This window comes from Chiloscyllium plagiosum, chromosome 3, assembly GCF_004010195.1.
Source record: "Chiloscyllium plagiosum isolate BGI_BamShark_2017 chromosome 3, ASM401019v2, whole genome shotgun sequence".
Lineage (NCBI taxonomy): Eukaryota > Metazoa > Chordata > Chondrichthyes > Orectolobiformes > Hemiscylliidae > Chiloscyllium > Chiloscyllium plagiosum.
The window spans coordinates 116329535-116356469 of record NC_057712.1 but is presented as its reverse complement, the minus strand read 5'-3'; positions in this window follow the sequence as shown (position 1 = coordinate 116356469).

The window sequence follows — 26935 nt, the reverse complement described above, 5'->3', positions numbered from 1 at the left end:
GATTTGGGTCTGGGGGATTGGGGTCTGAGGGGATTTGAGTCTGGGGGATTGGGTCTGAGGGGATTTGAGTCTGAGGGATCGGGGTCTGAGGAGATTGGGGTCTGGGGAGATTAGGCGTCTGGGTGATTGGGTCTGAGGGGATTTGGGTCTGGGGGTGTTCAGGTCTAAGAAGGTTGGTGTCTGGGGGATTGGGATCTAGGGAGGTTGGTTATTGGATTCCTTGGGGAAATGAGAAGGCTGTGGAGAGTGGAGATCTGTGGGGAGTTGAGTGTGGATTTGGGGATTGGAGGGGGAAAAGGCATGGATAGTGGTTTGAGGATAAGGTCAGATGGTAGTAGGGAGTGTTGTGTGGATTTGACAGACGGAAATGAGTCCTCTTGTTAGATTAGATTAGATTACTTACAGTGTGGAAACAGGCCCTTCGGCCCAACAAGTCCACACCGACCCGCCGAAGCGCAACCCACCCATACCCCTACATTTACCCCTTGCCTAACACTACGGGCAATTTAGCGTGGCCAATTCACCTGACCTGCACATCTTTGGACTGTGGGAGGAAACCAGAGCACCTGGAGGAAACCCACGCAGACACGGGGAGAACGTGCAAACTCCACACAGTCAGTCGCCTGAGGCGGGAATTGAACCCGGGTCTCTGGCGTTGTGAGGCAGCAGTGCTAACCACTGTGCCACTGTGCCGCCCACTAATTCGATGGATTGCCTTCCTAGTCCTTGAGTCATTGTGGAATGGGATGAACCTCCTGCATCCTGCTCTTGCCTCGTTTCCGCTTTCTCCCTAGGAAGCCCAAGTCCATTAACCTTCTGTGATAATCCCTGTTAAACTTCCAGGTACACAGTCAAACTCAGAAATCACCTCCCAACATATATCTGACCAAACTGGAGCTGGGGACAGGCTTGAGTGCAGATTCTGATTTATAAAACTCTGACCTCTCTCTCTCTCTCCTTTAAAATCACCCTCTGATACCTTTACATTGAAACCAACAAAACATTTATCAGCATCCTGCTCAGATTCTTTTACTGTCATCACTTGTCTTTCAATTGAAATGATGGAGTGGCTTCATCCCCAAAGAGGTCAGCATAACTTTGTAATTTGTCCACCTCATCCCTGACAAATAGATGTCTGTATGATGCTCTGAGGGATGCCTGTGAATGACAGGGAAATCCGAAGGGTCTGGTATGTCCCAGTGGCTGTGACCTTTCGAGGAAGCTAGGCAGAGGTGCCAGAAGAAAGACAGTTTCTCAGGGTAGCAGAAAGGGCCTACCTCTGGAATGATTCAGAATGACTGCCCTGAAATTGGTGCTGGATATCGAATTATTCCACTTCTAGGCCAGGAGATGGAACGCATCAAAAACTGATGCATACAACCTGAGGTTACATTGACCAGCAATTTGCAGGTGACTGAGCTGCTGATACTGCCACAGCTCTTTACTGATGTATGTTAATGCTGCAACTGTGTGCCATTCAATATTCATCCGGACCAAACCTTAGACCTGATCAATCAACTTGGCCCTGTCCATTAGAGAGTACAATTTCCTGTGTTTGTTTTGAAACTGGGGAATGTGATACAGCTGCCATTTGGCACTAGCAAGAAGTGTGTGTGATAAATCACTTAACTCTCGCTATGTTTCCTCCTTGGGTTTCCTGTTATGACACGGGATAAACCCCTCTGCTAACGTGCACAAACACACAGAGATGCTCACCTTGCATCGTAATCTGTTAAAGTATGAGTGACAGAGAACTACCCAATTTCCACTATTTAAAGAAAAATAAACAATTTATTCTTTGCCTCCAAAAGAGAACATTAAGCAGTAACTATTTACACTGTAAGCCTCCTTTGTCTTAATGATTTATCTACCTCCCACTCTATATACTGATCCGATAAAGCCCACATTAAATTTATAGCAGATCAATTTTCAAAACCAGGTGTTGCCTTGTGTGTCGAACTACCTCTGCCTGTAGATTTCCTCTGGATCATCTTCGGTCGTCTGCTGCCAGATTGTTCATATGAAAAGGTACCTTTTAGAGAGAAGTCTCTTCATCTCTCTAGCTAACTGTTTAAAATGCCTGCTTTTATACTCCAAAACATTGTATTATCTCATTGGTTCAATGTTGATAAAGCACTAAAATTCAAATTTGATTGGGTTTTGGTATCTTGGGGCATAATTTAAACTGATTGGTTGAATTTGAATTGTTGTGAAAACATAGTAATGAAGCTGAGTTATTTGTTTCACAGCCAAATGTTACATCTTCAAATTACCCAGCACACTCTGTACCTGCAGTCAGTCACATGACAGGTTTGCCAGCTTTTCAACTTTCATTCTCTTTTAAAAATACAATACACACCTTCAACTCCACACCATTCCTGATTCCTGTCTTTCTGATATCGTAACCTTTGCTGACAGCAGAGCTGGACCTGTGATGATGCCTACGTTTCCAATGTCCTCTCTCCTCCTTTCTCCAAAATAAAGAATGGCTGCTATTGAGTTCCTCAAGGGGATTATACATCAGCAAGGCCTTCCGGATCGGAAATTTTAATGCTAGGATTACAGTGCGGGTGAATTGAGACCTGGCGCAATTCCCGTCAGTGTCCCCCAAAACTCATCCCACTTGGAGTATACAGGGTCATTTTCCCAGTTGACCACTCTTGCTACTTTGTGGTATTTGTGTAGGGGAACTGGGTAAGGGTTGTTTAAATCTTTAATTTCCCGCAACCTTTAACTTCTGCCAGATTGTTTCTGTAGATTTCTTTATATGTGCTCTTTTCCACCATAACTAAACACCATAACCTTCTTAATTCCATAGTCCTGGTCTAAATTTATTTTCTGATCTTTTCAGAGTCTCTTGCAGTTGCTCCTCTTGATGGTGGCAGTTGTTTATTGTCAGAAGTTTTTTTTAAATATCATTCTTTCACCTTCCCTTTCTTGTCCTCGCACTATATTAATAATATTATTCCTTAGGAATATTCACCATTACTCTTGGAGTTATTTCTTGCTCCATATATATCTTGGTTCACTGACATGTAACTTCCCATCATTCCACAGGATGGATAGAAAACAGATGGCAGGAGTTGCTGAAAGTTCAAGATAATATCTGGTGACTCCAGCTCACCACATGACCCCTCGCAGACCTCATCTAAAACACTTTGGGTCAAACAGTGTGGTGCTGGAAAAGCACAGCAGGTCAGGCATCATTCAGGAATGAGGCTTGTGGGCCAGGGGGGCTGAGAGATAAATGGGAATGGGGTGGGGCTGGGGGGGAAGTTAGCTGGGAATGCGATAGGGAGATGAAGGTGGGAGGTGAAGGTGATAGGTTGGAGAGGAGGGTGGAGCGGATAGATGGGAAGGAAGATGAAAAGGTAGGACAGTTCAAGAGGGCGGTGCCAAGTTGGAAAGTTGTATTTGGGATAAGGTGGGGAGAGGGGATTTGGGGAAACTGTTGAAATCCACATTGATCCCGTGTGGTTGGTGGGTCCCAAGGCAGAAGATGATGCATTCTTCCTTCAGGCGTTGGGTGGTTAGGGTTTGGCGGAGTGGGAGGGGGAGTTGAAGTGTTCAGCCACGGGACGATGGGATTGGTTAGTGTGGGTGTCCCAGAGAGTTTTTACATGTGTGGAACTACAGATAAATTTCTGTCGTGTGTGGAAGGATCCTTTGAGGCCTTGGATGGAAGTGAGTGGGGAGATATGGGTGCAAGTTTTGCCTTTGCAGTGGTGGGGCAAGGGGCCGGTAGGGGAGGATGGGTTGGGGGTGGTGTGTGGAACTGACAAGGGAGTCACAGATAGGGTGGAGGGGGAAATATATCCCTGGTAGTGAGGTCAGTTTGTAGGTAGCGCAAATAGCAGAGGATGATGTGATGTGTATGGACGTTGGTTGGGGTGGAAGGTAAGGACTGGGGAGGGGGGAGGGATCTCTCCTTGTTGTATTTGGAGGGGTGGGGTTCAAGGGCGGAGGAGCAGGAACTGGAAGAGATGTGCTGGAGGGCATCGTCGACCATGTGGCATGGGAAATTGCGATCTTTGAAGAAGGAGCCCCTCTGAGGTGCTCTGTGTGGAACTGGTCTTCCTGGGAGCAGATGTGGCGGAGATGAAGGAATTGGGAATACGGGATAGCGTTTTTACAGGAGGCAGGGTGGGAGGAGGTGAGGTCTAGGTAGCTGTGAGCATTGGTGGGTTTGTGGTAAATGTCTGTGTTGAGTTGGTTGCTGGAAATGGAGATGGAGAGGTCCAGGAAGGGGAGGGAGTTGTCTGAGATGGTCCAAGTGAACTTGAGGTCAGAGTGGAAAGTGTTGGTGAAGTTGATGAACTGTTCAACCTCCTCGTGGGAGCACAAGGTAGCGCTGATACAGTCATTGATGTAACGGAGGAAAAGGTGGGGAATAGTACCAGAGTAACTGCTGAAGATGGACTGTTCTATGTACCCGACAAAGAGGCAGACATAGCTGGGGCCCATGTGGGTGCCCATGGCTATCCCTTTGGTCTGGAGAAAGTGGAAGGTTTGGAAGGAGAAGTTGTTGAGGGTGAGGACCAGTTCAGTCAGGCGGATGAGATTAGATCCTAATATTCAGTTGGAGACAAGGAGTGATTACAGCTCTGGGGAACTTTGATTAGGTATCTGGTCATTTTACTCTACAAAGGTCTCCTTTAAAAGGGACTCAACACAGATAAAATTTGAACGCACACATGCAGAGCTCCACAGCTCCTGTACCGGTCCTCCCTGCTCAGTGCCAGGATCCTTTTCTCACAAAGGGGGTGAGGAATGCTACTGCCCATCCTGGCCCCGTCCACTATTATTTGCAAGAAGGAGGAAGTGAGGAGTGCAGATGCTGAAGATCAGAGTCGAGAGTGTGGTGCTGGAAAAGCACAGCAGGTTAGGCAGCGTCCGAGGAGCAGGAGAATTGACGTTTCGGGCATAAGTCCTTCATCAGGAATGAGGCTTGTGGGCCGGGGCTGAGATAAATGGGAGGGGATGGGGTTGTGGGGAAGTAGCTGGGAAAGCAATAGGTGGATGAAGGTGAGGGAGAAGGTGATAGGTCGGGGGGCGAGTGACGGACAAGTCCGGAGGGTGGTGCTGATTTGGAGACTTGGGACTGGGATAATGTGGGGGGAGGGGAAATGAGGAAGCTGTTGAAATCCACAGTTATCCCGTGTGGTTACAGGTCCCAAGGTGGTAAGTGTTTGTCGATGCAGGAGGCCTAGTACCTGCATGTCCTTGACAGAGTGGGGGGGGGTTGAAGTGTTCAGCCACAGGGCGGTGGGGTTGGTGGGTGCGGGTGTCCCAGAGATGTTCTCTGAAACGATCCGCAAGAAGGCTTCCTTTCTCCCTGATGTAGAGGAGACCACACCTACCAGCTGCAACGGATGCAGTAGATGACATTGGTAGAGGTATAGGTGAATTTCTGACAGATGTGGAAGGATCCCTTGGGGCCTTGGATGGAGGTGAGGGGAGTGGTGTGGGTGCAGGTGGGGGGTGTGGACCTGACGAGGGAGTTGCGGAGGGAATGGTCTCTCCGGAACACTGATAGGGTTGGGGAGGGAAATATATCTCTGGTGGTGGCGTCCGTTTGGAGGTGGTAGAAGGGACAGAGGATGATACGTTGTATGCGGAGGTTGGTGGGCTGGAAGGGGAGGATCAGGGTTTTCTTTCCTTGTAGGGAGGGGTGGGTTTTAAGGACGGTGATGCGTGAGGTGGAGGAGATGTGTGGAGGGCATCATCAACCACTTGGGAAAGGAAGTTGCGATGGTGGAAGAAGGAGGCCATCTGGGACTTTCTGAGGTGGAATTGGTCATCCTGGGAACAGATGCGCCGGAGGTAGAGGAATTGAGAATAAGGGATGACATTTTTATAGGAGGTAGGGTGGTCTAGTCTAGGTAGCTGTGGGAGTCAGTGGGCTTGTAGTAGATGTCTGTGGTTAGTCAGTCACCAGAGACGTGATGTAGAGGTCCAAGAAGGGGAGGCAGGTTGCCGAGATGGTCGAGGTGAATTTAAGGTTGGGGTGGAATGTGTTGGTAAATTTGATGAACTGTTCAACCTCCTCATGGGAACATGTGGTGGTGTTGATACAGTCATCGATGTAGCGGAGGAACAGGTTGGGGGGGTGATGCCGATGTAACTCCGGAAGTTGGACTGTTCCACATATCTGACAAACAGGCTGACATAGCTGGGTTCCATGCGGGAGCCCATGGCTACCCTTTGGTTTGGAGGAAGTGGGAGGATTGGAAGGAGAGGTTGTTGAGGGTGAGGACCAGTTCAGCCAGGCAGATGAGGGTATCAGTGGAAGGGTACTGGTTGGGACGGTGTGAGAGGAAGAAGCAGAGGGCTTGGAGACCTTCGCCATGTCGGATCAATGTGTACAGGGACTGGATGTCCATGGTGAAGATGAGGCATTAGGGGTAGGGAGATTTTTCTTAGAGTAGATGGCGGCACATGGCTGATAGCGTGAGATGGCAGCGCATGGGTGTTCTCCCTCACCTTCCCCCATCTATCGCTTTCTCAGCTACGTTTCCCCCTCAACCCCACCCTCCTCCCATTTATCTCTCATCCCCGGCCCACAAGCCTCATTCCTGATGAAGGACTTACGGCCGAAATGTCAATTCTCCTGCTCCTCGGATGCTGCCTGAGCTGCTCTGCTTTCCCAGCAACACACTATTATTTGCAGTTGACTTCTCTAATGAGAGGGCGGGAGAGATTGAGGGAGAAGGAAGTGAGTGGCTTTTAATGCTGGTTGGAGGAGGGAGAAGATGGCGAGGTGTCCCGAGTAAGTGGGTAGGCCACACAGAGGGCATGAATGGTTGGGGACTGAAGGTGAATGAGGGATGATGTTACATGGTACGTGTGAGTGATATGAGTGTTACATGAGAGCTTGGGGAGGAAGTGTGTGCATTGGCAGAGATAGTGTGAGCATGACAGAGCAGAGGGAGGATGTTGGCATTTGCCCTGGTGGAGTGGAGAGAGTCATTGACCTTTCTCCTGTACTGCTAGGCATTTCACCAAATGGAGAGATGGCATTGACCCAAGAGGCAACCTCAGACCATTCTGGCAGGAGCTGGAGGCATGGCCTGATCTGTTGGTCTTGAAGGAAGAGGACAGACCTCCATATCCATCGGCCTGTTCCCCAGAACCTCAAGGTTCCTGTCAATGAATCACAGCATCCACCATGTGCCAGTTTGTGCCACACATCTGGAGTTGCGGCAAGTACTTTCTGTCTAGATTATGTGGTAGAACTGGACTAGTGTCAGATCAGTACATCGCCATAGGACTGGGGTAGGTCGTTAATGAGGCGAGTTGGGGATGACAGTGTGAGGAAACACACGAGGCCTTGTGAAGGAAGAGAAATCCTCCATGAAGCTCAGTGAAAATGACATTTTGCCAAAGTCTGATAAGCTTCAAACCTTTGTGGCCTCTCAGCCTGTCGGTCTCCCGGTCGGCCTACAGTTTATATTTGTGTTGTGGAACACTGGGCTCTCCCAGAATTCAGGCCTTCTCCAAATCCCTGCCCCTCACTGAGACCATCCACACCAAGCCTCCAGCTCCTTCACATGATCCCATTACCAGGGGGTGGACCTTCATCCACCTTATGGTGGATCTAGTTGTGTTTTCCCTTGTGTTACTCCTCCAGCTGCTGTGAATAATCCTCTTTGGGAGGTTGGATCCTCTTGATGTTTTGCCAGTTTCTTTCCTCAGAAATCCCTACTCGATGACCTACTCTCCAACAGACAGATGAGTAGAGCAGCTGGAGTTAGAGATTATTGAGGTGCCCCAGCAGTGGGAGCTGTTCTTTGCTCATGTCTGGTGACTTCCTGCAACCCAGTTCACAAAGCCAGTCCATGTCAGATTTGTTTGACGCGACCTGCTCCCTTGTCACAGAGACGATGTGGAGAGCCACCTCTGGACGAGGACCCTCAGCACAGTGGGTGAAAACGTAAGGACGGCACAGGGGTGGGAGTCAGAAAATCCAGCAGCCCCATGCTAACCAAGCTGCATAATCACAGCTCTTCAGAAAGTGCTTCAGCTGAACACCATGCGCTACTCTGCATTAATGTCTCTCTTAGCTCTTCCTCCTCCTCCCCCCCCCAGCACCAAACAAATTCCATCTGTCCAAAAAGAGACTTTGATTTTTATGTCAGCTGACATTGTAAGGTCAGCATGTACTGGAGGAATACAGTGCACTCAAAAAATTTCCAGAAATGATTTATCATTTTACTGGGTTATGTAAGTGCCAACACACTAATTATCTGTTCTTGTAAGAGCCCATAGCGTCTGCCTGAAGTGTTCTCTTACCCAGTGTCATAAATCTGAAAGAGGAATTCAGGAGAAAGTTCTTTCTCCACATCTGGAGAGCTCACAAAGAGTGATTGAGGTGAATAGTCTGGATCATTTAAGGATGAGGAAGAGAAGCCCATGAGGGAGGAAGGGATCGAAGGTCGATGGAGAGGGGCACTGCTTATCACTGGCCACTCGGGTGATTTTGCCTCTTCCCGGTGGGGGGACTATGCATAAAGACAATTGCCCCAGGCTCAGTGGTTAGCACTGCTGCCTCACTGTGCCAGGAACCTGGGTTTGATCCCCTCCTCGGGCGACTGTCTGTGTGGAGTATACACATTCTCCCCGTGTCTGTGTGGGTTTCCTCTGGGTGCTCCGGTTTCCTCCCACAATCCAAAGGTGTGCTGGCCAGGTGAATTGGCCATGCTAAATTGCCCATAGTGTTAGGTGAATTAGTCAGAGGGAAATGGGTCTGGGTGGGTTACTCTTTGGAGGGTCAGTGTGGACCTGAAGAGCCTGTTTCCACGCTGTGGGGAACCTAAAATCATAATCTAATTTAATCTAATCTAATCAAGATTTCTGCTCTTGATGTTTCTTCGTTGTGTCCTACACCTACACACACACAAAAATAAACCGCAGGAGATTAGAATCTCCTCAGTTAAGGGCTGTCTCCGAGCTGGCCGGTCACTTGCTGTGGGTTTTTATTTATATTTTTATTTGTTTGTGGAGAACTGGCTCCTGAGCTGACTGGCCACAGTCAGAGTGCCTGGGGCTAAAAGGAAAAAAAAGTTTATTCAGGGGATTTAGAATCTCCTCAGTTCAAAGAAACACAGAGAAGACAGCAGGTTGATGGAGTGAGATGAAGAAGAATTGGATGAAGCTTGTGTAGAGCACAGAACGTTGAAGTGTTAAATGTGCACAGGACGCTTCCACGCAGGGGAGAATAAGGGCCACCTATTTAAGTCTTCTTCTCCCAGCTTCTGTCTTGCAGACCCCTTGTGCTTCTCATCCTCTTCATCCCCAATCGAGTCCCCTGTAATCTGGGTCCCATTCATTAACACACATCACAGAATTGTGGAGAGCCCACTTCCAATTACAGACTCACTGCTGTGTGTGTAGCTTTCCTGGGATGAAAGGACCACTAAATTCCCAGAGTGTTTGTGGGAGAAACTCCAAATCCAAGTGTGGAGCCAGTGAGTTATCTCCTCGAGTCAAGTCCCAGTCCGACGCCTCTCAAAAGTGTAATAGTTTCAATCTCCACTAAGAACAAAACAAAATGCTGCAGAAACTCAGTCAGGCCTAACTATAGAGAGCGAAACAGAGGTAATATTTTGTCAATGACCTTTTATCAGAGGCTTTGATCTGAAACATTGGTTGGAATCTTACTAGGGCCTGAATGATATGAGCAATGGTGGGAGGTGTGGCAGAATTGAGTGAGGAATCCGGAAGACATGATGGCTCAGTGGTTAGCACTGCTGCCTCATGCAGGGATCTGGGTTCGATTCCATCCTTGGGTGACTGTGTGATGTTTGCAGATTTTCCTCATGTCTGCATTGGCTTCCTCCAGGTGCTCCAGTTTCCTCCCACAGTCCATGATATACAGGTTAGCTGCATTGGCCATTGTAAATTGTCCTGTAGCATCTAAGGATGTGCAGGCTAGGTGGATTAACCATGAGAAAATGCAGGATTACAGTGATTAGGTAGTAGGGTGTATGTGGGTGGGATTCTCTTTGGAGGGCCAGTGTGCTCTCAATGGGCCGAATGGCCTGCTTCTATACTGTAGGGATTCGCTGATTCTAGCTCAACATCGGTACAACTTGCCACATCGTTTAACTGAGTACCTGGTGTTAATGTGAGATTCTCCCTGGGGAGCAGTGGGCTGACCATTTAGGGAGAACTGCGCACTCACCTAATTAATCTGTAGCTTTTGATCCTCCTGCCCACCCATGAGCAAATCAGACATGGAGAATTCTTGACAATAAAGTTGGAACAGGTACTTGGTGACTTCAGCTCATGACTGGCCTCCATGTAGGTCGGTGCTGGGCCCTCTACTTTTCATCATTTACGTAAATGATTTGGATGTGAGCATAAGAGGCATACTTAGTAAGTTTGCAGATGACACCAAAATTGGAGATCCAAAATTGGGCATCAAAGAATGTTACCTCAGATTACAACAGGATCTGGACCAGATGGGCCAATGGACTGAGAAGTGGCAGATGGAGTTTAATTTAGATAAACGCAAGGTGCTGCATTTTGGGAAAGCAAATCTTAGCAGGTCTTATACACTTAATGGTAAGGTCCTAGAGAGTGTTGGTGAACAAAGAGACCTTGGAGTGCAGGTTCATAGCTCCTTGAAAGTGGAGTCGCAAGTAGACAGGATAGTGAAGAAGGCATTTGGTATACTTTCCTTTATTGGTCAGAGTATTGAGTACAGGAATTGGGAGGTTTTGAGCTCAGACTTTTTCATTGGAGAAAAGGAGGAGGAGAGGGGACCTAATTGAGGTATACAAGATAATGAGAGGCATAGATAGAGTCGATGGCCAGAGACTATTTCCCAGGGCAGAAATGGCTAACATGAGGGGTCATAGTTTTAAGCTGGTTGGAGGAAAGTAGAGAGGGGATGTCAGAGGCGAGTTCTTTACACAGAGAGTTGTGAGAGCATGGAATGCATTGCCAGCAGCAGTTGTGGAAGCAAGGTCATTGGGGACATTTAAGAGGCTGCTGGACATGCATATGGTCACAGAAATTTGGGGGTGCATACATGAGGATCAATGGTCGGCACAACATTGTGGGCTGAAGGGCCTGTTCTGTGCTGTACTGTTCTATGTTCTATGTTCTATGTCATGTTGAGGCTGTACAGGACACTTTTGGAATATTGCATACAATTCTGGTCTCCTTCCTATCGGAAAGATGTTGTGAAACTTGAAAGTGTTCAGAAAAGATTTACAAGGATGTTGCCAGGGTTGGAGGATTTGAGCTATAGGGAGAGGTCTAATACGTTGGGGCTGTTTGCCCTTCAGAGTCAGAGGTTGAGGGGTGACCTTATAGAGGTTTATAAAATCATGAGGGGTCTGGATAGGATAAATAGACAAAGTCTTTTCCCTGGGTTAGGGGAGTTGAGAACTAGAGAGCATAGGTTTAGGGTCAGAGGGGAAAGATATAAAAGAAAGCTAAGGGGCAACGTTTTCACACAGAGAGTGGTGTGTGTATGAAATGAGCTGCCAGAGGAAGCTATGGAGACTGATACAATTAAAAAGGCATCTGGATATGGGCTGGGTGCTGGCAAATGGGACTAGATTGGGTTGGGATATCTGGTCAGAATGGATGGGTTGGACTGAAGGGTCTATTTCCATGCTGTACATCTCTATGACTCTATGACCCACATGATAGCATGCCAGGGCACAATCCACAGGCATCAGCCACGTGCACCCCTTATCCACAGATACTGGCATCCGATAAATCCAACCCCCTCACCCATCCATTTGCAATGATGCTGAGGAAGGACAGGCTTATGTTGGAGAGTGCACTGGGAATTTGCATCGAAAGGCTATTGTGTAGACATTTTGTGTGTAGGGACAGACTCCCAGCTCATTGATCGGATCAGGCTACATCTCAGGGGCTGCTCACTTACTGTCTTAGTGTTCACTCACTCTGCATACACTGCCTTGCCCATAGCATTCCTGCCTTGCCTTGCTGTGCCTTTCCTGTTAGTGCAGTCACATGCCTAGGCAGCCTGCCTCACTAGTCAGCAGTGCTCAGTCAGGGGGATGTAACCCCTGCTCAAAGGCAGTTTGCTCCTTCAGTCCCACGCTTACCCCCACTGTGCCAGCAGCTTACACGGCTAACACACAGTCTTTGCAGCAAGCTGGCAGCCATGTCTCAAATGAATCAATGTTCCTCCATGTTGAACAACACTTGGAGGAAGACCTGAGGGTGGAAAGAGTGCAAAACGTACTCTGGGGTTGGGGGATTTCAATGGCAATGAACAAGAATGGCTCGGCAACAGTTCTACTGATTGAGCTGGTCGAGTTCTAAAGGACATCGCTGCTCGACTGGGTCTGCGGCAGGTAGCGAAGAAACCCAACACAAAGGAAAAACATACTTGACCTCATCCTTACCAATCTGCCAGCTGCAGATGCATCTGTCCATGATAGTATCAGTAAGAGTGACTACTGCCCAGTTCTTGTGGAGACGGAGTCCTGTTTTCACATAGTCAACATCCTCCATCGTGTTGTGTGGCACTATCACCGTGCTAAATGGGACAGACTTCAAACAGATCCATGGCACCCATGAGGCGCTGTGGGCCATCAACAGCAGCAGAATTGTATTCCAACACAATGTGTAACCTCATGGCCCAGTATATCCCCCACTCAACCATTACCGTAAGGCCAGGGGATCAACCCTGGTTCAATGGAGAGTGCAGGAGGGCATGCCAGGAGCAGCACCAGGCACACCTGAAGATGAGGTGTCAACCTGGTGAAGCCACCAAACAGGACTACTTGAGTGCCAAGTAGTACAAGTAGCAAGTGATAGACAGAGATAAGTGATCTCACAACCAAAAGATCAGATCTAAGCTCTGCAGTCCTGCCACATCCACCACCATTCATGATGGTGGACAATTAAATAACTCATTGGAGAAGGAGGCTCCACAAATATCCCCATCCTCAATGATGCAAGAGCCTAGTACATCACTGCAAAACATAAGGCGAAAAGATTTGCAGCAATCTTCAGCCACAAATGCCAAGTGCATGATCCATCTCGGCCTCCTCCAGTGGTCCCCAGCATTACATATACACATTTCAGCCAATTCAATTCGCTCCATGTGATATCAAGAAACAGTCGGAGGCACTGGATACTGGGTTATCAGCCTTGACAATATCCCATCAATAGCCATCAACATGCCCCCAAAGTTTATCATTTATCTTTCCCTCAGCCTACATCTCATTGTAGTCCTAATTTCCTGCTCTATTCCTGTGACGGACAGGATTCCCTCTTTATAGTTGGCAAGGGATTCGATGTCGGGCACCCCTCCATCCATCCTGGATGTTTCTGTACTGTTACCTGTTGTTTTCTCCTGTAATGGAGAGAGTCACAGACTGAGTGTGGTGAAAGTAGGTGGCATAGCTGGTGGAGGTGGCAGAAACTTGGTGAGGTATCTCACGTGAGCAAATAGACTGCACTGAGGGCATGATGGTTAGTCATATGGGAGGTTTGTGAGGGAACATGAATGAGTAAGAGAGGATGTTGCAGGCAATAGTGAGAGTGACAGAGGAAATGGACAACTTTGGAAAGTTGCCATGTTGGGTCAAACCCCTGACTCATTCTCACCTCCATTCTCTGGAGAGGTGACAGCCTTAGTGGTATTATCACTGAACTGTTTATCAAGAGACCCAAATAATGCTCTAGGGTCCTGGATTCAAATCCCACCGTGACCAGATGTTGGAGTTTGAATTCAATAAAAATTAAGAGTCTAATGGTGATCATAAATCCATTGCCAATCGTTGTGAAAAAAACCCCCATCTGGTTCACTAATTGCCTTTAGGGAGGGAAACTGTCATTCTTACCTACTCTGGTCTACACATGACAATGTGGTTAACTTGTAAGTGCCCTGTGGGAAATTAGGGATGGGCAATAAATGCTGACCTCGCCAGCCATGCCCTCATCCCATGAATGAATAAATTTTTAAAAATTGTGATTTTTAAGGCCAGTTGACATGGGAACTGACAGTTCCCTCCACAGAGGCAGGCTGTCAGATTGCATAATAAGGAATCCACTTGAGAGCAATTACCAGAACCTGATGACATCTTCCCGACATAAGAAGTGGAGGAATTTGGCAACTACATAAAGGTAGCATTCCCGTGGGTGCCTGAGGTGGCAATCGATGGCTTCTTTCAATCCCCCAATCACCGAGGGACTGCAAACATCTGGTGGAGGGATTTTTCATCCATTTTGGTGCTCACTGGGCTGAGAGGATTCTGTATTACTGGGTTTCACTGTGCACCTCCATTTTGAGGTTGTGCAGGTTGGTAAGGCCTCTTCTGGAATACTGTGTGCAATTCTTGTCACCCTGCCATAGGAAGGAGATTATTAAAAGGGACACGGTTCAGAAAAGATTTACCAGAATGTTGCCAGGAATAGAAGGTTTGGGTTATAAAGATAGGCTGAATAGGCCAGGACTTTGTTCACTGGAGTGTAGGAGGCTGAGATGGTGACCTTATCAAGGTTTATAAAATCATGAGGGGCACGGATAGGGTGAATAGCAAGGGTCTTTTTCTAAGGGTAGGGGAGTTCAAATGTAGGGGACATATTCTTTAAGGTGAAAAGAGAACAATTTGAAAAGGACACAAGGGGGAACATTTTCACAGAGAATGGTTTGTATGTGAAATGAACTGCCAGAGGGGGTCGTGAATGCAGGTACAGTTACATTTAAAAGACAGCTGATAAATTAATGAATAGGACCATTTTGGAGGGATATGGGCCAAATGCGGGCAGGGTAGGACGTGGTTGATGTGGGAATATGGTAGGCACTGACTATTTGAACTGAAGGGTCTGTTTCCATGCTGTATGACTCTGTGACAAATGCGGTGCTTTCTGGAACATTCCAAATGCTGGTGCACTCTGATTCTTGTTGACCTGAAAATAGTCCTGGCCACCAAAATTTTCCAGAGGGCAGATTATTTTCATCTATCTTGTTTAAACAATTCTTTAAAGGTTGCTGCTTGTAATTCCTTTCTGCTATGGATTCGTTCCTGCCTCTTTTTAACCTGTTACCATTTTGATCCCTAAGCTGTGTTGACGAATCCCACATATCCCTTGTGTTGGAATTCATTCCCAGGACATGAGGGAGAGCAGTGCAAAGAGGTCTCGAAATCACTTCACTCCTGGGATCAGAATTTAAATCTCATGCAGCCAGATGGAGGATATGCTCTCTCCTGGGTGTCTGCTGGAGCTCCTACGTGCAGTGAATATTCTCAGAACTAATTCTAGGGAGAAATAGTACAAAAATACAAGATGGTTTCAGTTGGCTTTAAAAATACTCAATTGAAGACAACTACTGCAGCAAATGGAAATGTCTCTTTTTTTAATTATGGAAACGTGGAAAGATTTAAGGGACAGGAAAAGATCATTTCGATTAGAACATTCAAGAACATCGCTTAAACGATTACTGAGGTTGACATATTTTTATTAAAAGAGCTTTTGATTTTTTTTTCCAAGATGAGGAAAAAATGCAGGCAATTATTTATAACCGTGAGTAATCCAGGGTCAGGGCTCAACAGTTATGCTCTGAGTTTAAGTTGGAATGTGAATCAAGCTGGGAGTGAGACCCCCATGATTTTGTCAGCTTGTATTCCCGAGTGATTCTAACTCTGACATCTCCTATCCTTGTCACCTTGTCATTCGGGCTCTGCACCCAGTTGCTGCACACTTATTTACGACAAGGGAAACACCTACAAAAGTGGAATTGAATTCCCTTCACGGATTTACCATCAGCCAACTCTGCAAAGTGGTAGCTGCCAACTTCCCTTCATTCCCAGCTCAGCTGTTCCCAGTAACTCCCCCCCCACCTCCGTTCCAGTTGTCAGTGCAAGCTGACAAGGACACACTCCACCATCTCCCTTTACATTCCAAATACATTTTCATTTTCTCTCCTTCCACCACAAACAAATGCCTTTCTTTTCTTACGTCCTTGCATTTCTTTTAAAAAAATTCTTCCTCAGGGCATGACATTGTTGGCAAGACCATTCCTAACACTAGTTGCCCTTGGGAAGGTGATGGTGAACTGCTTTAATAGTACAGCTCAGTGCTTTTGTTTCAGAGGGAAATTAAGAGTCAAGCACATTACTGTGTGCCTGGAGCTGAGCATAGACCAGATGGAGTAATGATGGGCCGACTTCATTTCTTAAAGAGTATCTGTGAACGACATGGGATTTTTAATATGATATAATAGCTTCACAGTTGTTGTTACGACACCAGATTTATTTATAATTAATTCAATTTAAATTTCCCAACTCCTGTGATGGGCTTTGATCATTCTCGATCATTCCTTGAAGCCTAGGCCCTTTATTCCTCATGAGAGGTTTTGCCTGAAACGTTGATTTTCCTGCTCCTCGTATGCTGCCTGATGTGCTGTGCTTTTCCAGCACCACTTTAATCTAGACCCCCACATTCCTTGAAGCCTCCCCATTATTAATGCAGCAACATAGCCATTTTGGTTTGATGTATTGTTGTCACATGTACCAAAGTACAGTGAAAGATTTTGTTTTATGAGCAGTACAGGCAGATCGTAGCAAACAAGAACATACAGATCATAGGGTGATTAGATTACTTACAGTGTGGAAACAGGCCCTTCGGCCTAACAAGTCCACATCGACCCTCTGAAGAGCAACCCACCCAGACCCATTCCCCTCCACCTAAAACTACGGGCAATTTTGCATGGCCAATTCACCTAACCTGCACATTTTTGGACTGTGGGAGGAAACCAGAGCACCCAGAGCAAACCCACGGGGAATGTGCAAACTCCACACAGATAGTTGCCTGAGGCGGGAATTGAATCCGGGTCTCTGGCGCTGTAAGGCAGCAGTGCTAACCACTGTGCCACCGTGCTGCCACTAAGACACAACAAGATTACAGCTGCACAGGAGGTGCACAAAAGCAAGGTCAACATTAGATTTGAAATTAGAAAGGTCCATTCAGCAGCTTAATAACACCAGGGAAGAGCCTGCTCTTGAAGCTATTGGTACGTGAGTTTAAGCTTCTGTATCATTTGCGTGATGGAAGATGGTATTACCGGGGGAGGAGGGATCTTTGATAATCTTGGCAGCCTTTCTGCAGCAATAAGAAGGGTAGATGGAGGCAATGGATGGGAGGTTGGATTGCATGATGGTCTGGGATCACAGACAATTTTCAGCAATTGCTTACAAGTCCTGAGCACAGCAGTTACCATACCAAGCTGTGATTCACCCAGAGAGAATGCTTTCTATGGTGTATCTGAAAACGTTGGTGAGGGTCCTTGTGGACATGCTGAATTTCCTTAGCCTCCTGAGGAAGAAGGGGTATGGTTATATTACCAGATCACATAGCATGCTTGCCCACAGTCAATACCATAACAACATTTTCCACTTCATATTACAGGCGCTTGACTATTCTGTCTCCTTGATTTATGAAACCCCTTAACTTTGTGTTCAATGTCCCCGTGGACATGCTTTATAATCATCCTAATGGTACCCCATCTTTCATAATGTCTGAGGTGCTCAGGTGAGGTGGGGCTATAGACAAGCACAATGAGATTTAAGTATAGGAGTAATGCTGAGAGAAGCCCATAGGATTATCTATTGCCACGGCCATCCAGCCAAACTCCAGTTAGAGATGAATGCTGGAGAATGGTAGCCTTTGCAATTGGTAAGGACTGAGACCAGGATTTTCCTGAAGTTAGACCAAGTTGGGAGGCCTTTAACATCACTTGCAAAATTCTGTTCCAGGATTCCTGCTACAATTCCCATTTTCAGCAATTTCTAAAGTGCTGGATAAGGTCCATTAGTAGCAGTGGTTCAGGTCATATCAGAAGAATGGTAAATCATGGTGGGATACTCATTCTGAGTTAGTAACCCAATAAGAAACAGCCAGTCAACATTCCCCTATTGAAATACATTATCATCTTACCTTCTCTTAAAGATATCAATTTATCCAACCATTCTTAGTTTCAATTTCAAAGTGTTTTCATTCACTTTGGAATTCTTAATCTTGTGTAAGTAAATACAAAAGCATAAACATATCAAAGGAAGAATAACTTATCTATGATACAGATCTTCAATCAAACATAACTTACACTCCTGTCTATAGATGTATAACAGCACCTGCTCACCTCAGTGGAATTATTCTTCTTAGAGATCAGCCAAACATTGATTGTGAAGTCATCTGGAAGAATGTTCTCTTCTAACTTTTTCAACGAATACAGTTGCTATATAACCTCATTATTAATGCTTGGCTGAGCTCCAGGACTGACAAATCCACTTACCTCAGCAGACAACAATGACAGCTCAAAAGAGGAGTTCAACCCTGTTTGGCTGACATCTCAATTGCCTTAAATATGTTATTGTTTAGTCGGTGTTTTTTTCCAATGGCCTGTTTGTTTATTTACATAAAGCTAAAAGTTTTTAGTGAATAAAAGCTTATACACTGAATGATTGTTGGACATGTATTGAAAAGTGAGCATTTCTTTTTCCCCAAATATCTTTTTAAAGCCTCTTTTTATATTGTGAGTTTCAGAATTATTTCAAACACTTGTCAGATCTGTCAATGGTTCATTGTTCTGCAGGTGACAAGTACTTGGACAATGGGTATAGAGGATTCAGCAAGATCCAGAAGGGGCAAGGTGCTCATGGAATCATATAGAGGGGGCATGGACGTATAAGAGGGCATGGAGTCAGGAAAAGGTCATGAGGGCATTGTGGGGAAATGGGAGAGATCATGCCCCTTATCTCCTTATCCCCTCATCATGTCCCTTATGATTATGAAAGAGCGTGGGGACTATTATAGATTGGTGGGATGCTTAGGGAATAAAGGGTTGAGTGTCTGACAACTGGGAAAATATTCTATTAAACAGTGGTGCCCACCCCCACCCCCATCTGCCCAACTCCATTGGTGCTTCAGGGCTGCGTTTGGAGACCTATATTCTATGCTCTAGGACACACACATCCCTCTCCAACTCAGAGCTGCACAATCTCTCACCAAATAGATAATCCTGTCAAAATCTGGGTTGTCCTATTTTAATGCTTTTTATACTGCCGTGCTTCCACTCCAGCAACCTTAGCACATTCTTCATCCAACTATAGGATTCTTCCTAAAATCTCTTCCCATTGCTCTGTCTCTCCCTATTCCCAAACCCTTTTTCTATTATGTCTCACTGACTTTGTTTTTGCTGAATTCCTTAATGTTTCACCTTCTCTCCTTGTTGTCCAAGTATGATCTCAAATCGCCTGCCTCTGATAACCTTCTACCCACGTGCTCAACAAGAATCTATTTCCCTCTGCCTTAAATATTATTCCAAGACTCTTCTTCCTTGTCTTTTCAGTAAGAGACTTCTAAAGATTTGTGCTCCTCTGAGAGAAAATAGAAATCCCCTCATCTCAAAAGGGCAACCACTAGCTTTTAAACAGTGAATCCTAGTTCTACATTCTTTTACAAGAAAAAAAATCTTCTCCACATCCACCCTATCAAGACCCCTCAGAATATCATGTGCTTCAGTCAAATCGCCACCAAATTCTAATCTGTCCAATCTTTCCTCATAACTCAATGCACCCATTAGTCCAGTAAACCTTCCCTGAACTGTTTCCCAGGGCCCTTTGCCTTTCCTTAAATACAGTACACAATAGTTCTGATGCAGTCTCAGCATACCCTGTATGACTGAAGTATTACCTCTGTACTCATGTATTCAATTCTGCTCATGAGAAATTATAACATGCTATTAGCTTTCCTAATTGTTTGCTGCACTGGCATACTAATCTGTTGCCATTCATGGGGACGTCCAGATCCAGGGGCCATAGTCTAAGAATAAAGGGTAAGCCATTCAGGACTGAGATAAGGAAGAATTTCTTCACTCAGAGAGTTGTGAACCTCGGGATTTCTCTTCCACAGGAAGCTGTGTTCATTAGATATGTTCAAAAGGGATCCGGACATGGGCCTTATGGTGAAAGGGATCATGGGGTATTGAGTGAAAGGAGTGGGACACTTAGATTGCATGATCAGCCAATGATGGTGCAGGCCGGAAGGACTGGATGGCCTATTCCTGCTCCTACATTCTATGTTCTTTCTATGTTTCTATGCTCTAGGACATGCAGATCCCTCTCCAACTCAGAGCTGCGCAATCTCTCACCAAATAGATAATCCTGTCAAAATGGATAAATCCACACTTTCTCTCTTTTGATTCCATTTACCACATCTTTTCCCACCCACTTAACCCACCAATGTCTTGTTGTAACCTCATTGCATCTTCTTCCCTGTTTATTTTCCTACTTATCTTTGCACCGCGAGCAAATTTGGCAACCATTCCTTCTGTTGTTCTGTCTAAGTCATTGACATGAACTGTAAACAGTTGAGATCTTGGCACTAATCCCAGTGGCACACCACTCATCACATCTTGCCAACCTGAAAAAAAATACATTTATACTTCAATTTTTGCTTCCTGTTAGCCAGCCAATCTTCTACCCATGACAATTAGTTAGCCCTTACATCATGAGCTTGGATTTTTCACAATAGCCTTTGATGTGGCATCTTATCAAATGCCTTTTGGAAATCTATATCTAGTAATTCCATGAGTTCTCTTGATCACAGCATGCTCAAAGAACTTCAATAGCTTGGTCAAACATGATTTCACTTCCACCAAAACTCAGTCCTTGAATTTAGCGAGCAGTAAATGTAACTCTTATCAAATATCTGTTATCACAAAACACTAGCAAGGGGTGTGCTTGGCCTGACTAGGCCAGGATTTAGTGTCCATCATAAAATGCGCTTGAGGAGTTCCTTTCAATGAGGGAACCACTCCTCGACCTGCAACATTAAACTGTGAAACACTTTTTTTTGTTGCCCATTTGATTCATTTGACTAAAACTATTTCAAATAAATTCTAGCCAGCACCTTGTGACGAACACATGAGACAAGCTGCAGCACAGCAAACCTCTAGGTAAGTACTCAAAATGCCGGGACGGAGTGTTATTAAGCTGTCAGAACTAACATTCTGCTGAAAAGTAAATGGATGAATTGTACTTTGAGCTCCTTTCTTTCCCAGCTCTCTGACATCAAAAACATCAGTTTCTGTGCTAAGCGATTGTGATAACACTGACTGCATGAAAAATTGGCATTTAACATAACGATAATAGAGGTACTGCACTAATAGAGCCATATACAAAAGTGTGGCTCTTCATTCACATTCAGCATGCTGACTCGTGCTGAATAAGATTTGTGAGCTGATTTTACTGTCTGTACAAATCCATTGTCCATGATTTTCAATCTCATTCTTCTAATTTGACCGCAGTGGTAATTTACATTAACCTAGCGTGTTTAAATCATGTATTTGGGATGCAATTTGAACAAATCAGCATAAACACAAACATTCATGATCTCCAAATGAAGGAGAAAGTTGCCCCAAGTGTTGCGATAGGAATTGAATCTGATGGATTCACTTACCTAAAAGCAGCGACTCTGGTCACGATTAAAGCAATTGAACCATCGAGCAACTAGTCTCAAAAACAAACCTGCAGTAATCACATCAATTCTCCTCAAACAGGCAGCTATATGCTTTAGCTAATTGGATTGCTGGCAAAGGAAGCAAAACATGAAAGATTCTTCAGATTATATTAAGTTTTAAGCAATAATCAAGGCATTTTTAATTGTCATTATAGAAATTCACCGTGGGTACTATTGCAATGGATAACCTGAAAGAAATAGGCAAAAGTGAGGACTGCAGATGCTGGAAACCAGAGTTTAGATTAGAGTGGTGCTGGAAAAGCACAGCAGGTCAGGCAGCATCTGAGAAGCAGGAAAATCGACGTTTTGGGCAAAAGCCCTTCATCAGGAATGGAGGAATCTAGAACCTGAAAGAAATAGTCAGGATTACATCGTGGTATATACAGGGGGCAATTTAGAGAAGTAAAACGATCTACCATATACCTTATACTCTAACATTCAGGGTTAACATGAGGCAAATTGAGGCAATAGACTATAAGATCATAAGACGTAGGAACAGAAATTAGGCCAGTCAGCCCATCGAGTCTGCTCCGTCATTCAATCATAGCTGATAAGTTTCTCAACCCCATTCTCCTGTTTTCTCCCTGTAACCCTTGATCCCCATGACAATCAAGAACCTATCCATCTCAGTTTTAACCATAGTCTTCTGTGGCAATGAATTCCATAGATTCACTACTCTCTGGCTAAAGAAGTTTCTGCATAGCCTCAAGATTAGAGGGAGCAGGTTTAGGACTGAATTGAGAAGGAACTTCTTCACCCAGGAGGTTAAAAATCTATGGAATTCCCTGCCTAGGGAAGTAATTGATGCTACTTCAGTTAACGTTTTAAAGCTAAGATAGGTTTTTTTAAACAAAAAGTGAATTAAGGGTTACGGTGGGGGCGTGGGTAAGTGCTTTTGAATCCACAAAAAGATCAGCCTTAATCTTATTGAATGGCAGAGCACGGCCAGATGGCCTACTCCTGCTCCAAGTTCTGATGCTCTTATCTCTGTTCTCAAGGGTCTTCCCTTTACTCTAAGACTGTGTGCTCAGATCCTAGACTCTCCTACCAATGGAAACATATTCCCAATGTCCACAATGTCCAGGTCATTCAGTATCCTGCAAGTTTCAATTAGGTTCCCCCTCTCATCCTTCTAAACTCCAATGAGTAGAGACACAGAGTTCTCAAATATTCCTCTGGTCTTAAGCCTTCATTCCCGGGATCATTGTCGTCAACCTCCTCTGGAACCTGCTCCAGGGCCAGTACAACTTTCCGAATGTATGAGGCTCAAAATTGCTCACAATACTCTAAACGTGGTCTGACTAGAGCTTAATAAAGCCTCAGAACTACATCCCTACTTTTATATGCTAATCCTCTTGAAATAAATGCCAACATGATATTTGCCTTCCTAACTACTGCCTCAACCTGCAAGTTTACCTTCAGAGAATTCTGGACTAGGACTCCCAGCCCTTTTGCACTTCAGATTTCTGAATTTTCTCCCCATTTAGAAAACAGACCATGCCTCTATTCTTCTGACCAAAGTGCATGACCTCACACTTTCCATCGTTGTATTCCATTTGCCACTTCTTGGCCCACTCTCCTAACCTGCCTAGATGTTTCTGCAGCCTCCCTGCCTCTTCAGTGCTACCTGTCCCTCTATCTATCTTTGTATCATCTGCAATCTTAGCCAGAATGCCCTCAGTTCCTTCATCTAGATCGTCAATGTATAAAGTGAAAAGTTGTGGTCCCAACACTGACCCTTGTGGAACACCATTAGTCATCAGCTGCCATCCTGAGAAAGACACTTTTCTCTACAATCTCTGTTTTCTGCCAGACGGTCAGTCTTCTATCCATGCTAGCACCTTGCCTCTGACACCATGGGTCCTTAACTTATTCAGCAGCCTCCTCTGCAGCACCTTAACAAAGACCTTTGAAGTCCAGGGAGATAACATCCATTGGCCTTCCTTGGTCTAACCTGGTCATTACCTCCTCAAAGAATTCTAGCAGATTTGTCAGGCATGACCTCCCCTTGATAAAACCGTACTGACTTTGTCCTATGTTGCCATGCACTTCCAAGTATTCAGAAGTCTCATGCTTCACAATGGACTCTAAAATCTTACCAACAACTAAGGTCAGGCTAATCGACCTTATTACCCACATTTTGCCTTAATCCCTTCTTTAAAGGGGGGGTTACATTTTCAATTTTCCAGTCCTCTGAAGGATTCCTGAAAGGTCACCTTCACTATCTCTTCAGTTATCTCCTTTAGAACTCTGGAGTGTAGTCCATCTGGTCCAGGTGATTCATCCACCTTCAGAGCTTTCATTGTCCTGTGTTGGACTTTGTAGGCTTCTCATTCCTGTCTTCCCACTGCCCTTCACTACATTATATGCTTTTTCTTTTGCTTTTATGCTGTTCCTGTCTTTCCTTGTCATTCATGAATCCTCCCTTTAGTATGCTTTTTCTGAGGGATGAATTTTTGCTGTACCTCCCCAATTACTCCCAGAAACTCCTGCCATTGTGGTTCCACTATCTTTCCTGCTAGGTTCCTTTCCCAGAGGTCACCTCCACCCTCATGCCTCTGTAGTTGACTTTATTCAACTGTAATATCATTACATCTGATTCCACCTTCTCCCTCTCAAATTGCAGAGTAAATTCTATTATTTTGTGGTCACCACCTCCTAAGGGTTCCAAGGGTCCCTTCACCTTAAGTTCCCTTATCTGCCTGATTGCACAACACTAAGTCCAGAATTGTCTGTTCCCCAGTGGGCTCCACCACAAGCTGGTCCAAAATGTCATCTCGTAGATATTCCACAAATTCCTTTTTTTGCAATCCATTGCACACCTGATTTTCCCAGTCCACCTGCATATTGAAATCCCCCATGATCACTGTAACTTTGCCTTTCCTACACATCTTTTCCATCTCCTGGTGTATCTTGTGCCTCAAATCCTGACTACTGTTTGGAGACCTGCACGTAACTCCCATTATGTTTTTTTTAACTTTGTGTTTCCTCAACCAAACCATACAGATTCGACATCGTCTGACCCTACTTCGTTTCTTGCTATCGATTTACTTTAACTTCCTGCTGATAAGGCAACCCCACCCCTTTGCCCACCTGTCTATTTTTTCGAGAGGAAAAAAAAATAAACCTTGGATATTGAGCTTCTAATCCTGATGCCCTTGCAGCCACGTCTCTGTGATGCCCACCACGCCATACCTACCAATTTCAATCTGCGCTAGCATCTCATTTCCCTTATTTCATGTACTGTGTGCATCCAGATACAACATCTTCAGTCCTGCATTGTCTTCCCTCTTCTCACTGCCATTTGTTTATCCAGTGTGCTTGAAGTTAGATTCCTAACCCTTCCCAAACACTCTGCCCTATTTTGTGTTCTAGAGACCATAAGACCACAAGACCATAAGAAATAGGAGTGGAAGTAAGGCCATTCAGCCCATTGAGTCCACTCCGCCATTCAATCATGGCTGATGGACATTTCAACGCCACTCACCTGCACTCTCCCCATATCCCGTAATTCCTTGCAAGATTAAGAATTTATTAATCTCTGCCTTGAAGCCATTTAACGTCCCGGCCTCCACTGCGCTCCGCGGCAGTGAATTCCACAGGCCCACCACCCTCTGGCTGAAGAAATGTCTCCTCATTTCCGTTCTAAATTGACCCCCTCTAATTCTAAGGCTGTGCTCGCAAGTCTTAGTATCCCTGCCTGATGGAAACAATTTCCCAGGGTCCACCTTTTCTAAGCCATGCATTAACTTGTAAGTTTCTATTAGATCTCCCCTCAACCGTCTAAACTCTAATGAATCCAATCCCAGGATCCTCAGCCTTCATCGTATGTTAGGCCTACCATTCCAGGGATCATCTGAGTGAATCTCCGCTGGACACGCTCCAGCCTGAGGTGTCCTTCCTGAGGTGTGAGCCCCAAAACTGGACAGAGACTTTAATAATAACCGTTCCTGAGCTCTCCTTTCTTTTCATTTTTTTCAATACTTGCCCATGCAGTTGAATCTACCCCCACAGATGTTGACCTGCTGCTTTGTTTCCCATTGTACTTCTTGGAGTTTTACCCTTCCCTTTACCCCAATTCCTAGTTTAAAATCCTGTTGACTGCCCTATTTACCCTTTTCGCTAGAGTACTGGCCCCAGCTTGGTTCAGGTGGAGACCGCCCCAGCCATACAGAGCCCTCCTGTTCCAATACTGATGCCAGTGCCCCATGAAAAGGAACCCCTCTTACACGCACTACTCTTTTAGCCATGTGTTTACTTCCCTTATTTTTGCATCCCTATGCCAATTGGCATGTGGCTTGGCAGTTATCGGGAGATTATAACTCTAGAGGACCTATTCTTTCATTTAGTTCCTAGTTCCTGTTAACCCCCAGGATTACCTTACAAAGGATGCTGGCCCTCCCCCTAATTATAGAATCTCCTACAACTTCCACTTGTCTTTTTGCTTCCCCCTTTTGAATGGCCCCCAGTGCCGTGGTCAGCTGGCTCATCCTCCCTACAGCCCTGCTCCTCAGCCACACGGGGAGCAAGTACCTTGTACCTGTTGGACAAGGTCAAGAGCTGAGGCTCCTCTGTTCCTGAATATAGGATCCCTCTACTTGTCTCACTTACCCTGCTATCCCTGACCACTGACTGAATTTGTGACAGCCACCTGAAACAGAGCATCCAGGTAACTCTCCCCCTTCCCAGATGTACCACAGTGTCCAAAGTGTGGACCCTAGCTCATCAATTCTGAGCCAAAGTTACTCCAGCCACAAACACATGCTGCAGTTGTGGTCACTGCAACTTGCAATGGGATCAGCCAGTTCCCACACCATACAGCTACAGCAGATCACCTGCCCACAATCAAGTTTCCCAAGATGCCTGAAAGTACTCCCAAAAGTCTAATTACTAACACAATTGTTTTTAATCAAACAACTAGATTCACTCGATGCCACTAAATTCCTTCAGTGTACTCCCACATGCACTGAACGATCACTTGATGGCAGGAACCTCTGCCCTAACATCAGCAGCACACATCCAAATTGGCAGCAAACCTTTTCCAGAAAAGACCCACCCAGACAAACTAAACCCAGAGAACCTTCTTCATCTCCACTAATCTCCATGATAGTCCCACTGCTCCAGGCTCCTTAGCCTGACCCCTAATGGTTACTGCTGAAAATGTGTTGCTGGAAAAGCGCAGCAGGTCAGGCAGCATCCAGGGAACAGGAGAATCGACGTTTCGGGCATAAGCCCTTCTTCAGGAATGAGGAAAGTTGGTCCAGCAGGCTAAGATAAAAGGTAGGGAGGAGGGACTTGGGGGAGGGGCGTCGGAAATGTGATAGGTGGAAAGAGGTCAAGGTGAGGGTGATAGGTCAGACTGGGGTGGGGGCGGAGAGGTCGGGAAGAAGATTGCAGGTTAGGAAGGCGGTGCTGAGTT